Genomic DNA, 15,351 nt, shown 5'->3' with positions numbered 1-15,351 from the left:
TGCTGAAAGAGGAGGAATCTACATAAAAACGCCTTCCTGGCAACGCCCAAATGCCCTGCTGCCATGCAGATAAACACTGGCAGCGGCAGCAAGTGCATGCCCACAGCCACCCCTTGTTCCTTCACACCTTGTATCAGCTGTAATCCAGTCCAGTCCAGTGCTGCCTGCTGAGCAGCACTGACCAACACTGCCTGGGCCCAGGCTTTTATCTCTGAGGCCCCATTATGATGTCAGAAAGCTGGCTCTGGAATCCTGAGGGCTCCACTATGACACGTGCAAAGTTCCGTCTGAACTTTATATAAGACGGTGAGGCTCAGTCAGTCACTCAGTGTTGCCTGAGAGGGCAACACTGCAACAGCCGGCCGCCAGGCTGTCTTTTTTTTGCACAGCTAGTTGCCTCCAGGAGGCCACAAGAGGGAGACAAGGGACTGCAAAATGGAAAATAGGCATCCACCAACTTTACAGACAACTTCTCCTTGCTCCTACAACCTCCATCCTTGCACAGTTTGTTATTCTTCTAGGTAACATAGTAACAAATCCAAATTGCTGCTCTCTTTGTAGGCAAGCAAGGCTTTGTTGCAACTGCAATTCTTACTTCTTCTTGAAATGTAGGGACGACAGTACATTCCATCACATCCATCTAGTGTACACAGGTAGGTCCATTGTGGCGGGCAGGCGAGCGGGCGGGCTGCTTTATTGGCTGTTTGCTGTTCCCCTACTCCACTCCACTATTTGACTGTTGTGCTGCATCAATCAATCAATCAATCAATCAATCAATCAATCAATCAATCAGTGGCTGGCTCAGGTGCAGCTCTTTAACTTACCTAAAAGGGAGGGCGGAGAGAAGACAAGGAAGGTGAATGAGGTGTTCCAATGTGAAATGCCGGAAACACAGAAACACAGACGACACACAACAAGAGGTGGCAATCTATTCATTAATTGCATTTAATCAATGAGCTCATTATCACTCATGCATTGTCCAACAGGTGTTGAAATAATGGGATTAAAAGGGGAGATCCCTTCAGAAAGACAGAAACAATAGCAAAGACAAAAAACACTTTTGGAATCTGCTTTTAGTCAACACATAAGGAAAGGGTGCACCGGTCCTGGAAATACTGCAATACCAGGTCAATGCGTGGAGTGGACAGAGCAAGCTCTATTTCCATCTCCCTGTTCTAAAAATCCATTTAATATATGGTCCCCAGATAGGGGACGTATCAGATATTAAACTGATAAGAACAGATACTACACTTGATCTTAGCCAAAAGGCCGAGAAGCGATAACCCGAACGGGCCGCGCGTTGCCCGAGCCTGCCCGATACTGCTGTTCAGCCCTTGCAGCGATTCAGCCTACTTCTAGGCAATTCCATGGGGCCCTGCAGGCTCACACACTCACAGCTACACGGGAGGTGAATAAAGGCCGGAGAGGAAGCCAGACAGGATTTGCTTCTTTTGCTTGCACCACAATGCAGTGCTGAAAGAGGAGGAATCTACATAAAAACGCCTTCCTGGCAACGCCCAAATGCCCTGCTGCCATGCAGATAAACACTGGCAGCGGCAGCAAGTGCATGCCCACAGCCACCCCTTGTTCCTTCACACCTTGTATCAGCTGTAATCCAGTCCAGTCCAGTGCTGCCTGCTGAGCAGCACTGACCAACACTGCCTGGGCCCAGGCTTTTATCTCTGAGGCCCCATTATGATGTCAGAAAGCTGGCTCTGGAATCCTGAGGGCTCCACTATGACACGTGCAAAGTTCCGTCTGAACTTTATATAAGACGGTGAGGCTCAGTCAGTCACTCAGTGTTGCCTGAGAGGGCAACACTGCAACAGCCGGCCGCCAGGCTGTCTTTTTTTTGCACAGCTAGTTGCCTCCAGGAGGCCACAAGAGGGAGACAAGGGACTGCAAAATGGAAAATAGGCATCCACCAACTTTACAGACAACTTCTCCTTGCTCCTACAACCTCCATCCTTGCACAGTTTGTTATTCTTCTAGGTAACATAGTAACAAATCCAAATTGCTGCTCTCTTTGTAGGCAAGCAAGGCTTTGTTGCAACTGCAATTCTTACTTCTTCTTGAAATGTAGGGACGACAGTACATTCCATCACATCCATCTAGTGTACACAGGTAGGTCCATTGTGGCGGGCAGGCGAGCGGGCGGGCTGCTTTATTGGCTGTTTGCTGTTCCCCTACTCCACTCCACTATTTGACTGTTGTGCTGCATCAATCAATCAATCAATCAATCAATCAATCAATCAATCAATCAATCAATCAATCAGTGGCTGGCTCAGGTGCAGCTCTTTAACTTACCTAAAAGGGAGGGCGGAGAGAAGACAAGGAAGGTGAATGAGGTGTTCCAATGTGAAATGCCGGAAACACAGAAACACAGACGACACACAACAAGAGGTGGCAATCTATTCATTAATTGCATTTAATCAATGAGCTCATTATCACTCATGCATTGTCCAACAGGTGTTGAAATAATGGGATTAAAAGGGGAGATCCCTTCAGAAAGACAGAAACAATAGCAAAGACAAAAAACACTTTTGGAATCTGCTTTTAGTCAACACATAAGGAAAGGGTGCACCGGTCCTGGAAATACTGCAATACCAGGTCAATGCGTGGAGTGGACAGAGCAAGCTCTATTTCCATCTCCCTGTTCTAAAAATCCATTTAATATATGGTCCCCAGATAGGGGACGTATCAGATATTAAACTGATAAGAACAGATACTACACTTGATCTTAGCCAAAAGGCCGAGAAGCGATAACCCGAACGGGCCGCGCGTTGCCCGAGCCTGCCCGATACTGCTGTTCAGCCCTTGCAGCGATTCAGCCTACTTCTAGGCAATTCCATGGGGCCCTGCAGGCTCACACACTCACAGCTACACGGGAGGTGAATAAAGGCCGGAGAGGAAGCCAGACAGGATTTGCTTCTTTTGCTTGCACCACAATGCAGTGCTGAAAGAGGAGGAATCTACATAAAAACGCCTTCCTGGCAACGCCCAAATGCCCTGCTGCCATGCAGATAAACACTGGCAGCGGCAGCAAGTGCATGCCCACAGCCACCCCTTGTTCCTTCACACCTTGTATCAGCTGTAATTCAGTCCAGTCCAGTGCTGCCTGCTGAGCAGCACTGACCAACACTGCCTGGGCCCAGGCTTTTATCTCTGAGGCCCCATTATGATGTCAGAAAGCTGGCTCTGGAATCCTGAGGGCTCCACTATGACACGTGCAAAGTTCCGTCTGAACTTTATATAAGACGGTGAGGCTCAGTCAGTCACTCAGTGTTGCCTGAGAGGGCAACACTGCAACAGCCGGCCGCCAGGCTGTCTTTTTTTTGCACAGCTAGTTGCCTCCAGGAGGCCACAAGAGGGAGACAAGGGACTGCAAAATGGAAAATAGGCATCCACCAACTTTACAGACAACTTCTCCTTGCTCCTACAACCTCCATCCTTGCACAGTTTGTTATTCTTCTAGGTAACATAGTAACAAATCCAAATTGCTGCTCTCTTTGTAGGCAAGCAAGGCTTTGTTGCAACTGCAATTCTTACTTCTTCTTGAAATGTAGGGACGACAGTACATTCCATCACATCCATCTAGTGTACACAGGTAGGTCCATTGTGGCGGGCAGGCGAGCGGGCGGGCTGCTTTATTGGCTGTTTGCTGTTCCCCTACTCCACTCCACTATTTGACTGTTGTGCTGCATCAATCAATCAATCAATCAATCAATCAATCAATCAATCAATCAATCAATCAATCAATCAATCAGTGGCTGGCTCAGGTGCAGCTCTTTAACTTACCTAAAAGGGAGGGCGGAGAGAAGACAAGGAAGGTGAATGAGGTGTTCCAATGTGAAATGCCGGAAACACAGAAACACAGACGACACACAACAAGAGGTGGCAATCTATTCATTAATTGCATTTAATCAATGAGCTCATTATCACTCATGCATTGTCCAACAGGTGTTGAAATAATGGGATTAAAAGGGGAGATCCCTTCAGAAAGACAGAAACAATAGCAAAGACAAAAAACACTTTTGGAATCTGCTTTTAGTCAACACATAAGGAAAGGGTGCACCGGTCCTGGAAATACTGCAATACCAGGTCAATGCGTGGAGTGGACAGAGCAAGCTCTATTTCCATCTCCCTGTTCTAAAAATCCATTTAATATATGGTCCCCAGATAGGGGACGTATCAGATATTAAACTGATAAGAACAGATACTACACTTGATCTTAGCCAAAAGGCCGAGAAGCGATAACCCGAACGGGCCGCGCGTTGCCCGAGCCTGCCCGATACTGCTGTTCAGCCCTTGCAGCGATTCAGCCTACTTCTAGGCAATTCCATGGGGCCCTGCAGGCTCACACACTCACAGCTACACGGGAGGTGAATAAAGGCCGGAGAGGAAGCCAGACAGGATTTGCTTCTTTTGCTTGCACCACAATGCAGTGCTGAAAGAGGAGGAATCTACATAAAAACGCCTTCCTGGCAACGCCCAAATGCCCTGCTGCCATGCAGATAAACACTGGCAGCGGCAGCAAGTGCATGCCCACAGCCACCCCTTGTTCCTTCACACCTTGTATCAGCTGTAATCCAGTCCAGTCCAGTGCTGCCTGCTGAGCAGCACTGACCAACACTGCCTGGGCCCAGGCTTTTATCTCTGAGGCCCCATTATGATGTCAGAAAGCTGGCTCTGGAATCCTGAGGGCTCCACTATGACACGTGCAAAGTTCCGTCTGAACTTTATATAAGACGGTGAGGCTCAGTCAGTCACTCAGTGTTGCCTGAGAGGGCAACACTGCAACAGCCGGCCGCCAGGCTGTCTTTTTTTTGCACAGCTAGTTGCCTCCAGGAGGCCACAAGAGGGAGACAAGGGACTGCAAAATGGAAAATAGGCATCCACCAACTTTACAGACAACTTCTCCTTGCTCCTACAACCTCCATCCTTGCACAGTTTGTTATTCTTCTAGGTAACATAGTAACAAATCCAAATTGCTGCTCTCTTTGTAGGCAAGCAAGGCTTTGTTGCAACTGCAATTCTTACTTCTTCTTGAAATGTAGGGACGACAGTACATTCCATCACATCCATCTAGTGTACACAGGTAGGTCCATTGTGGCGGGCAGGCGAGCGGGCGGGCTGCTTTATTGGCTGTTTGCTGTTCCCCTACTCCACTCCACTATTTGACTGTTGTGCTGCATCAATCAATCAATCAATCAATCAATCAATCAATCAATCAATCAATCAATCAATCAATCAATCAATCAATCAATCAATCAGTGGCTGGCTCAGGTGCAGCTCTTTAACTTACCTAAAAGGGAGGGCGGAGAGAAGACAAGGAAGGTGAATGAGGTGTTCCAATGTGAAATGCCGGAAACACAGAAACACAGACGACACACAACAAGAGGTGGCAATCTATTCATTAATTGCATTTAATCAATGAGCTCATTATCACTCATGCATTGTCCAACAGGTGTTGAAATAATGGGATTAAAAGGGGAGATCCCTTCAGAAAGACAGAAACAATAGCAAAGACAAAAAACACTTTTGGAATCTGCTTTTAGTCAACACATAAGGAAAGGGTGCACCGGTCCTGGAAATACTGCAATACCAGGTCAATGCGTGGAGTGGACAGAGCAAGCTCTATTTCCATCTCCCTGTTCTAAAAATCCATTTAATATATGGTCCCCAGATAGGGGACGTATCAGATATTAAACTGATAAGAACAGATACTACACTTGATCTTAGCCAAAAGGCCGAGAAGCGATAACCCGAACGGGCCGCGCGTTGCCCGAGCCTGCCCGATACTGCTGTTCAGCCCTTGCAGCGATTCAGCCTACTTCTAGGCAATTCCATGGGGCCCTGCAGGCTCACACACTCACAGCTACACGGGAGGTGAATAAAGGCCGGAGAGGAAGCCAGACAGGATTTGCTTCTTTTGCTTGCACCACAATGCAGTGCTGAAAGAGGAGGAATCTACATAAAAACGCCTTCCTGGCAACGCCCAAATGCCCTGCTGCCATGCAGATAAACACTGGCAGCGGCAGCAAGTGCATGCCCACAGCCACCCCTTGTTCCTTCACACCTTGTATCAGCTGTAATCCAGTCCAGTCCAGTGCTGCCTGCTGAGCAGCACTGACCAACACTGCCTGGGCCCAGGCTTTTATCTCTGAGGCCCCATTATGATGTCAGAAAGCTGGCTCTGGAATCCTGAGGGCTCCACTATGACACGTGCAAAGTTCCGTCTGAACTTTATATAAGACGGTGAGGCTCAGTCAGTCACTCAGTGTTGCCTGAGAGGGCAACACTGCAACAGCCGGCCGCCAGGCTGTCTTTTTTTTGCACAGCTAGTTGCCTCCAGGAGGCCACAAGAGGGAGACAAGGGACTGCAAAATGGAAAATAGGCATCCACCAACTTTACAGACAACTTCTCCTTGCTCCTACAACCTCCATCCTTGCACAGTTTGTTATTCTTCTAGGTAACATAGTAACAAATCCAAATTGCTGCTCTCTTTGTAGGCAAGCAAGGCTTTGTTGCAACTGCAATTCTTACTTCTTCTTGAAATGTAGGGACGACAGTACATTCCATCACATCCATCTAGTGTACACAGGTAGGTCCATTGTGGCGGGCAGGCGAGCGGGCGGGCTGCTTTATTGGCTGTTTGCTGTTCCCCTACTCCACTCCACTATTTGACTGTTGTGCTGCATCAATCAATCAATCAATCAATCAATCAATCAATCAATCAATCAGTGGCTGGCTCAGGTGCAGCTCTTTAACTTACCTAAAAGGGAGGGCGGAGAGAAGACAAGGAAGGTGAATGAGGTGTTCCAATGTGAAATGCCGGAAACACAGAAACACAGACGACACACAACAAGAGGTGGCAATCTATTCATTAATTGCATTTAATCAATGAGCTCATTATCACTCATGCATTGTCCAACAGGTGTTGAAATAATGGGATTAAAAGGGGAGATCCCTTCAGAAAGACAGAAACAATAGCAAAGACAAAAAACACTTTTGGAATCTGCTTTTAGTCAACACATAAGGAAAGGGTGCACCGGTCCTGGAAATACTGCAATACCAGGTCAATGCGTGGAGTGGACAGAGCAAGCTCTATTTCCATCTCCCTGTTCTAAAAATCCATTTAATATATGGTCCCCAGATAGGGGACGTATCAGATATTAAACTGATAAGAACAGATACTACACTTGATCTTAGCCAAAAGGCCGAGAAGCGATAACCCGAACGGGCCGCGCGTTGCCCGAGCCTGCCCGATACTGCTGTTCAGCCCTTGCAGCGATTCAGCCTACTTCTAGGCAATTCCATGGGGCCCTGCAGGCTCACACACTCACAGCTACACGGGAGGTGAATAAAGGCCGGAGAGGAAGCCAGACAGGATTTGCTTCTTTTGCTTGCACCACAATGCAGTGCTGAAAGAGGAGGAATCTACATAAAAACGCCTTCCTGGCAACGCCCAAATGCCCTGCTGCCATGCAGATAAACACTGGCAGCGGCAGCAAGTGCATGCCCACAGCCACCCCTTGTTCCTTCACACCTTGTATCAGCTGTAATCCAGTCCAGTCCAGTGCTGCCTGCTGAGCAGCACTGACCAACACTGCCTGGGCCCAGGCTTTTATCTCTGAGGCCCCATTATGATGTCAGAAAGCTGGCTCTGGAATCCTGAGGGCTCCACTATGACACGTGCAAAGTTCCGTCTGAACTTTATATAAGACGGTGAGGCTCAGTCAGTCACTCAGTGTTGCCTGAGAGGGCAACACTGCAACAGCCGGCCGCCAGGCTGTCTTTTTTTTGCACAGCTAGTTGCCTCCAGGAGGCCACAAGAGGGAGACAAGGGACTGCAAAATGGAAAATAGGCATCCACCAACTTTACAGACAACTTCTCCTTGCTCCTACAACCTCCATCCTTGCACAGTTTGTTATTCTTCTAGGTAACATAGTAACAAATCCAAATTGCTGCTCTCTTTGTAGGCAAGCAAGGCTTTGTTGCAACTGCAATTCTTACTTCTTCTTGAAATGTAGGGACGACAGTACATTCCATCACATCCATCTAGTGTACACAGGTAGGTCCATTGTGGCGGGCAGGCGAGCGGGCGGGCTGCTTTATTGGCTGTTTGCTGTTCCCCTACTCCACTCCACTATTTGACTGTTGTGCTGCATCAATCAATCAATCAATCAATCAATCAATCAATCAATCAATCAATCAATCAATCAATCAGTGGCTGGCTCAGGTGCAGCTCTTTAACTTACCTAAAAGGGAGGGCGGAGAGAAGACAAGGAAGGTGAATGAGGTGTTCCAATGTGAAATGCCGGAAACACAGAAACACAGACGACACACAACAAGAGGTGGCAATCTATTCATTAATTGCATTTAATCAATGAGCTCATTATCACTCATGCATTGTCCAACAGGTGTTGAAATAATGGGATTAAAAGGGGAGATCCCTTCAGAAAGACAGAAACAATAGCAAAGACAAAAAACACTTTTGGAATCTGCTTTTAGTCAACACATAAGGAAAGGGTGCACCGGTCCTGGAAATACTGCAATACCAGGTCAATGCGTGGAGTGGACAGAGCAAGCTCTATTTCCATCTCCCTGTTCTAAAAATCCATTTAATATATGGTCCCCAGATAGGGGACGTATCAGATATTAAACTGATAAGAACAGATACTACACTTGATCTTAGCCAAAAGGCCGAGAAGCGATAACCCGAACGGGCCGCGCGTTGCCCGAGCCTGCCCGATACTGCTGTTCAGCCCTTGCAGCGATTCAGCCTACTTCTAGGCAATTCCATGGGGCCCTGCAGGCTCACACACTCACAGCTACACGGGAGGTGAATAAAGGCCGGAGAGGAAGCCAGACAGGATTTGCTTCTTTTGCTTGCACCACAATGCAGTGCTGAAAGAGGAGGAATCTACATAAAAACGCCTTCCTGGCAACGCCCAAATGCCCTGCTGCCATGCAGATAAACACTGGCAGCGGCAGCAAGTGCATGCCCACAGCCACCCCTTGTTCCTTCACACCTTGTATCAGCTGTAATCCAGTCCAGTCCAGTGCTGCCTGCTGAGCAGCACTGACCAACACTGCCTGGGCCCAGGCTTTTATCTCTGAGGCCCCATTATGATGTCAGAAAGCTGGCTCTGGAATCCTGAGGGCTCCACTATGACACGTGCAAAGTTCCGTCTGAACTTTATATAAGACGGTGAGGCTCAGTCAGTCACTCAGTGTTGCCTGAGAGGGCAACACTGCAACAGCCGGCCGCCAGGCTGTCTTTTTTTTGCACAGCTAGTTGCCTCCAGGAGGCCACAAGAGGGAGACAAGGGACTGCAAAATGGAAAATAGGCATCCACCAACTTTACAGACAACTTCTCCTTGCTCCTACAACCTCCATCCTTGCACAGTTTGTTATACTTCTAGGTAACATAGTAACAAATCCAAATTGCTGCTCTCTTTGTAGGCAAGCAAGGCTTTGTTGCAACTGCAATTCTTACTTCTTCTTGAAATGTAGGGACGACAGTACATTCCATCACATCCATCTAGTGTACACAGGTAGGTCCATTGTGGCGGGCAGGCGAGCGGGCGGGCTGCTTTATTGGCTGTTTGCTGTTCCCCTACTCCACTCCACTATTTGACTGTTGTGCTGCATCAATCAATCAATCAATCAATCAATCAATCAATCAATCAATCAGTGGCTGGCTCAGGTGCAGCTCTTTAACTTACCTAAAAGGGAGGGCGGAGAGAAGACAAGGAAGGTGAATGAGGTGTTCCAATGTGAAATGCCGGAAACACAGAAACACAGACGACACACAACAAGAGGTGGCAATCTATTCATTAATTGCATTTAATCAATGAGCTCATTATCACTCATGCATTGTCCAACAGGTGTTGAAATAATGGGATTAAAAGGGGAGATCCCTTCAGAAAGACAGAAACAATAGCAAAGACAAAAAACACTTTTGGAATCTGCTTTTAGTCAACACATAAGGAAAGGGTGCACCGGTCCTGGAAATACTGCAATACCAGGTCAATGCGTGGAGTGGACAGAGCAAGCTCTATTTCCATCTCCCTGTTCTAAAAATCCATTTAATATATGGTCCCCAGATAGGGGACGTATCAGATATTAAACTGATAAGAACAGATACTACACTTGATCTTAGCCAAAAGGCCGAGAAGCGATAACCCGAACGGGCCGCGCGTTGCCCGAGCCTGCCCGATACTGCTGTTCAGCCCTTGCAGCGATTCAGCCTATTTCTAGGCAATTCCATGGGGCCCTGCAGGCTCACACACTCACAGCTACACGGGAGGTGAATAAAGGCCGGAGAGGAAGCCAGACAGGATTTGCTTCTTTTGCTTGCACCACAATGCAGTGCTGAAAGAGGAGGAATCTACATAAAAACGCCTTCCTGGCAACGCCCAAATGCCCTGCTGCCATGCAGATAAACACTGGCAGCGGCAGCAAGTGCATGCCCACAGCCACCCCTTGTTCCTTCACACCTTGTATCAGCTGTAATCCAGTCCAGTCCAGTGCTGCCTGCTGAGCAGCACTGACCAACACTGCCTGGGCCCAGGCTTTTATCTCTGAGGCCCCATTATGATGTCAGAAAGCTGGCTCTGGAATCCTGAGGGCTCCACTATGACACGTGCAAAGTTCCGTCTGAACTTTATATAAGACGGTGAGGCTCAGTCAGTCACTCAGTGTTGCCTGAGAGGGCAACACTGCAACAGCCGGCCGCCAGGCTGTCTTTTTTTTGCACAGCTAGTTGCCTCCAGGAGGCCACAAGAGGGAGACAAGGGACTGCAAAATGGAAAATAGGCATCCACCAACTTTACAGACAACTTCTCCTTGCTCCTACAACCTCCATCCTTGCACAGTTTGTTATTCTTCTAGGTAACATAGTAACAAATCCAAATTGCTGCTCTCTTTGTAGGCAAGCAAGGCTTTGTTGCAACTGCAATTCTTACTTCTTCTTGAAATGTAGGGACGACAGTACATTCCATCACATCCATCTAGTGTACACAGGTAGGTCCATTGTGGCGGGCAGGCGAGCGGGCGGGCTGCTTTATTGGCTGTTTGCTGTTCCCCTACTCCACTCCACTATTTGACTGTTGTGCTGCATCAATCAATCAATCAATCAATCAATCAATCAATCAATCAATCAATCAGTGGCTGGCTCAGGTGCAGCTCTTTAACTTACCTAAAAGGGAGGGCGGAGAGAAGACAAGGAAGGTGAATGAGGTGTTCCAATGTGAAATGCCGGAAACACAGAAACACAGACGACACACAACAAGAGGTGGCAATCTATTCATTAATTGCATTTAATCAATGAGCTCATTATCACTCATGCATTGTCCAACAGGTGTTGAAATAATGGGATTAAAAGGGGAGATCCCTTCAGAAAGACAGAAACAATAGCAAAGACAAAAAACACTTTTGGAATCTGCTTTTAGTCAACACATAAGGAAAGGGTGCACCGGTCCTGGAAATACTGCAATACCAGGTCAATGCGTGGAGTGGACAGAGCAAGCTCTATTTCCATCTCCCTGTTCTAAAAATCCATTTAATATATGGTCCCCAGATAGGGGACGTATCAGATATTAAACTGATAAGAACAGATACTACACTTGATCTTAGCCAAAAGGCCGAGAAGCGATAACCCGAACGGGCCGCGCGTTGCCCGAGCCTGCCCGATACTGCTGTTCAGCCCTTGCAGCGATTCAGCCTACTTCTAGGCAATTCCATGGGGCCCTGCAGGCTCACACACTCACAGCTACACGGGAGGTGAATAAAGGCCGGAGAGGAAGCCAGACAGGATTTGCTTCTTTTGCTTGCACCACAATGCAGTGCTGAAAGAGGAGGAATCTACATAAAAACGCCTTCCTGGCAACGCCCAAATGCCCTGCTGCCATGCAGATAAACACTGGCAGCGGCAGCAAGTGCATGCCCACAGCCACCCCTTGTTCCTTCACACCTTGTATCAGCTGTAATCCAGTCCAGTCCAGTGCTGCCTGCTGAGCAGCACTGACCAACACTGCCTGGGCCCAGACTTTTATCTCTGAGGCCCCATTATGATGTCAGAAAGCTGACTCTGGAATCCTGAGGGCTCCACTATGACACGTGCAAAGTTCCGTCTGAACTTTATATAAGACGGTGAGGCTCAGTCAGTCACTCAGTGTTGCCTGAGAGGGCAACACTGCAACAGCCGGCCGCCAGGCTGTCTTTTTTTTGCACAGCTAGTTGCCTCCAGGAGGCCACAAGAGGGAGACAAGGGACTGCAAAATGGAAAATAGGCATCCACCAACTTTACAGACAACTTCTCCTTGCTCCTACAACCTCCATCCTTGCACAGTTTGTTATTCTTCTAGGTAACATAGTAACAAATCCAAATTGCTGCTCTCTTTGTAGGCAAGCAAGGCTTTGTTGCAACTGCAATTCTTACTTCTTCTTGAAATGTAGGGACGACAGTACATTCCATCACATCCATCTAGTGTACACAGGTAGGTCCATTGTGGCGGGCAGGCGAGCGGGCGGGCTGCTTTATTGGCTGTTTGCTGTTCCCCTACTCCACTCCACTATTTGACTGTTGTGCTGCATCAATCAATCAATCAATCAATCAATCAATCAATCAATCAATCAATCAATCAATCAATCAATCAGTGGCTGGCTCAGGTGCAGCTCTTTAACTTACCTAAAAGGGAGGGCGGAGAGAAGACAAGGAAGGTGAATGAGGTGTTCCAATGTGAAATGCCGGAAACACAGAAACACAGACGACACACAACAAGAGGTGGCAATCTATTCATTAATTGCATTTAATCAATGAGCTCATTATCACTCATGCATTGTCCAACAGGTGTTGAAATAATGGGATTAAAAGGGGAGATCCCTTCAGAAAGACAGAAACAATAGCAAAGACAAAAAACACTTTTGGAATCTGCTTTTAGTCAACACATAAGGAAAGGGTGCACCGGTCCTGGAAATACTGCAATACCAGGTCAATGCGTGGAGTGGACAGAGCAAGCTCTATTTCCATCTCCCTGTTCTAAAAATCTATTTAATATATGGTCCCCAGATAGGGGACGTATCAGATATTAAACTGATAAGAACAGATACTACACTTGATCTTAGCCAAAAGGCCGAGAAGCGATAACCCGAACGGGCCGCGCGTTGCCCGAGCCTGCCCGATACTGCTGTTCAGCCCTTGCAGCGATTCAGCCTACTTCTAGGCAATTCCATGGGGCCCTGCAGGCTCACACACTCACAGCTACACGGGAGGTGAATAAAGGCCGGAGAGGAAGCCAGACAGGATTTGCTTCTTTTGCTTGCACCACAATGCAGTGCTGAAAGAGGAGGAATCTACATAAAAACGCCTTCCTGGCAACGCCCAAATGCCCTGCTGCCATGCAGATAAACACTGGCAGCGGCAGCAAGTGCATGCCCACAGCCACCCCTTGTTCCTTCACACCTTGTATCAGCTGTAATCCAGTCCAGTCCAGTGCTGCCTGCTGAGCAGCACTGACCAACACTGCCTGGGCCCAGGCTTTTATCTCTGAGGCCCCATTATGATGTCAGAAAGCTGGCTCTGGAATCCTGAGGGCTCCACTATGACACGTGCAAAGTTCCGTCTGAACTTTATATAAGACGGTGAGGCTCAGTCAGTCACTCAGTGTTGCCTGAGAGGGCAACACTGCAACAGCCGGCCGCCAGGCTGTCTTTTTTTTGCACAGCTAGTTGCCTCCAGGAGGCCACAAGAGGGAGACAAGGGACTGCAAAATGGAAAATAGGCATCCACCAACTTTACAGACAACTTCTCCTTGCTCCTACAACCTCCATCCTTGCACAGTTTGTTATTCTTCTAGGTAACATAGTAACAAATCCAAATTGCTGCTCTCTTTGTAGGCAAGCAAGGCTTTGTTGCAACTGCAATTCTTACTTCTTCTTGAAATGTAGGGACGACAGTACATTCCATCACATCCATCTAGTGTACACAGGTAGGTCCATTGTGGCGGGCAGGCGAGCGGGCGGGCTGCTTTATTGGCTGTTTGCTGTTCCCCTACTCCACTCCACTATTTGACTGTTGTGCTGCATCAATCAATCAATCAATCAATCAATCAATCAATCAATCAATCAATCAATCAATCAATCAATCAATCAATCAGTGGCTGGCTCAGGTGCAGCTCTTTAACTTACCTAAAAGGGAGGGCGGAGAGAAGACAAGGAAGGTGAATGAGGTGTTCCAATGTGAAATGCCGGAAACACAGAAACACAGACGACACACAACAAGAGGTGGCAATCTATTCATTAATTGCATTTAATCAATGAGCTCATTATCACTCATGCATTGTCCAACAGGTGTTGAAATAATGGGATTAAAAGGGGAGATCCCTTCAGAAAGACAGAAACAATAGCAAAGACAAAAAACACTTTTGGAATCTGCTTTTAGTCAACACATAAGGAAAGGGTGCACCGGTCCTGGAAATACTGCAATACCAGGTCAATGCGTGGAGTGGACAGAGCAAGCTCTATTTCCATCTCCCTGTTCTAAAAATCCATTTAATATATGGTCCCCAGATAGGGGACGTATCAGATATTAAACTGATAAGAACAGATACTACACTTGATCTTAGCCAAAAGGCCGAGAAGCGATAACCCGAACGGGCCGCGCGTTGCCCGAGCCTGCCCGATACTGCTGTTCAGCCCTTGCAGCGATTCAGCCTACTTCTAGGCAATTCCATGGGGCCCTGCAGGCTCACACACTCACAGCTACACGGGAGGTGAATAAAGGCCGGAGAGGAAGCCAGACAGGATTTGCTTCTTTTGCTTGCACCACAATGCAGTGCTGAAAGAGGAGGAATCTACATAAAAACGCCTTCCTGGCAACGCCCAAATGCCCTGCTGCCATGCAGATAAACACTGGCAGCGGCAGCAAGTGCATGCCCACAGCCACCCCTTGTTCCTTCACACCTTGTATCAGCTGTAATCCAGTCCAGTCCAGTGCTGCCTGCTGAGCAGCACTGACCAACACTGCCTGGGCCCAGGCTTTTATCTCTGAGGCCCCATTATGATGTCAGAAAGCTGGCTCTGGAATCCTGAGGGCTCCACTATGACACGTGCAAAGTTCCGTCTGAACTTTATATAAGACGGTGAGGCTCAGTCAGTCACTCAGTGTTGCCTGAGAGGGCAACACTGCAACAGCCGGCCGCCAGGCTGTCTTTTTTTTGCACAGCTAGTTGCCTCCAGGAGGCCACAAGAGGGAGACAAGGGACTGCAAAATGGAAAATAGGCATCCACCAACTTTACAGACAACTTCTCCTTGCTCCTACAACCTCCATCCTTGCACAG

General features: G+C 47.8%; 10 non-coding genes across 10 annotated transcripts; all 10 read right to left on the bottom strand.

Annotated features, from left to right (window-relative positions):
• Window positions 1–1,090: 1,090 nt before the first annotated feature.
• On the bottom strand, window positions 1,091–1,281 carry LOC142689576 (U2 spliceosomal RNA). Its single transcript, XR_012858437.1, has one exon. It is a non-coding gene; the product is annotated as a U2 spliceosomal RNA (small nuclear RNA).
• Window positions 1,282–2,573: 1,292 nt separating this feature from the next.
• LOC142689575 (U2 spliceosomal RNA) lies at window positions 2,574–2,764 on the bottom strand. The gene has a single exon (XR_012858436.1). It is a non-coding gene; the product is annotated as a U2 spliceosomal RNA (small nuclear RNA).
• A 1,300-nt stretch (window positions 2,765–4,064) lies between these two features.
• Window positions 4,065–4,255, bottom strand: LOC142689574 (U2 spliceosomal RNA). Its single transcript, XR_012858435.1, has one exon. It is a non-coding gene; the product is annotated as a U2 spliceosomal RNA (small nuclear RNA).
• A 1,316-nt stretch (window positions 4,256–5,571) lies between these two features.
• LOC142689573 (U2 spliceosomal RNA) lies at window positions 5,572–5,762 on the bottom strand. The gene has a single exon (XR_012858434.1). It is a non-coding gene; the product is annotated as a U2 spliceosomal RNA (small nuclear RNA).
• Window positions 5,763–7,042: 1,280 nt separating this feature from the next.
• LOC142689572 (U2 spliceosomal RNA) lies at window positions 7,043–7,233 on the bottom strand. The gene has a single exon (XR_012858433.1). It is a non-coding gene; the product is annotated as a U2 spliceosomal RNA (small nuclear RNA).
• A 1,296-nt stretch (window positions 7,234–8,529) lies between these two features.
• Window positions 8,530–8,720, bottom strand: LOC142689571 (U2 spliceosomal RNA). Its single transcript, XR_012858432.1, has one exon. It is a non-coding gene; the product is annotated as a U2 spliceosomal RNA (small nuclear RNA).
• Window positions 8,721–10,000: 1,280 nt separating this feature from the next.
• On the bottom strand, window positions 10,001–10,191 carry LOC142689570 (U2 spliceosomal RNA). The gene has a single exon (XR_012858431.1). It is a non-coding gene; the product is annotated as a U2 spliceosomal RNA (small nuclear RNA).
• A 1,284-nt stretch (window positions 10,192–11,475) lies between these two features.
• LOC142689569 (U2 spliceosomal RNA) lies at window positions 11,476–11,666 on the bottom strand. The gene has a single exon (XR_012858430.1). It is a non-coding gene; the product is annotated as a U2 spliceosomal RNA (small nuclear RNA).
• A 1,300-nt stretch (window positions 11,667–12,966) lies between these two features.
• LOC142689747 (U2 spliceosomal RNA) lies at window positions 12,967–13,157 on the bottom strand. Its single transcript, XR_012858590.1, has one exon. It is a non-coding gene; the product is annotated as a U2 spliceosomal RNA (small nuclear RNA).
• Window positions 13,158–14,465: 1,308 nt separating this feature from the next.
• LOC142689567 (U2 spliceosomal RNA) lies at window positions 14,466–14,656 on the bottom strand. The gene has a single exon (XR_012858428.1). It is a non-coding gene; the product is annotated as a U2 spliceosomal RNA (small nuclear RNA).
• Window positions 14,657–15,351: the final 695 nt, after the last annotated feature.

This window comes from Rhinoderma darwinii (assembly GCF_050947455.1).
Source record: "Rhinoderma darwinii isolate aRhiDar2 chromosome 5 unlocalized genomic scaffold, aRhiDar2.hap1 SUPER_5_unloc_31, whole genome shotgun sequence".
In the NCBI taxonomy this organism is placed as follows: domain Eukaryota; kingdom Metazoa; phylum Chordata; class Amphibia; order Anura; family Rhinodermatidae; genus Rhinoderma; species Rhinoderma darwinii.
Note: the sequence above shows the minus strand (reverse complement) of the source record. Positions and strands in the feature narration are given on the sequence as shown.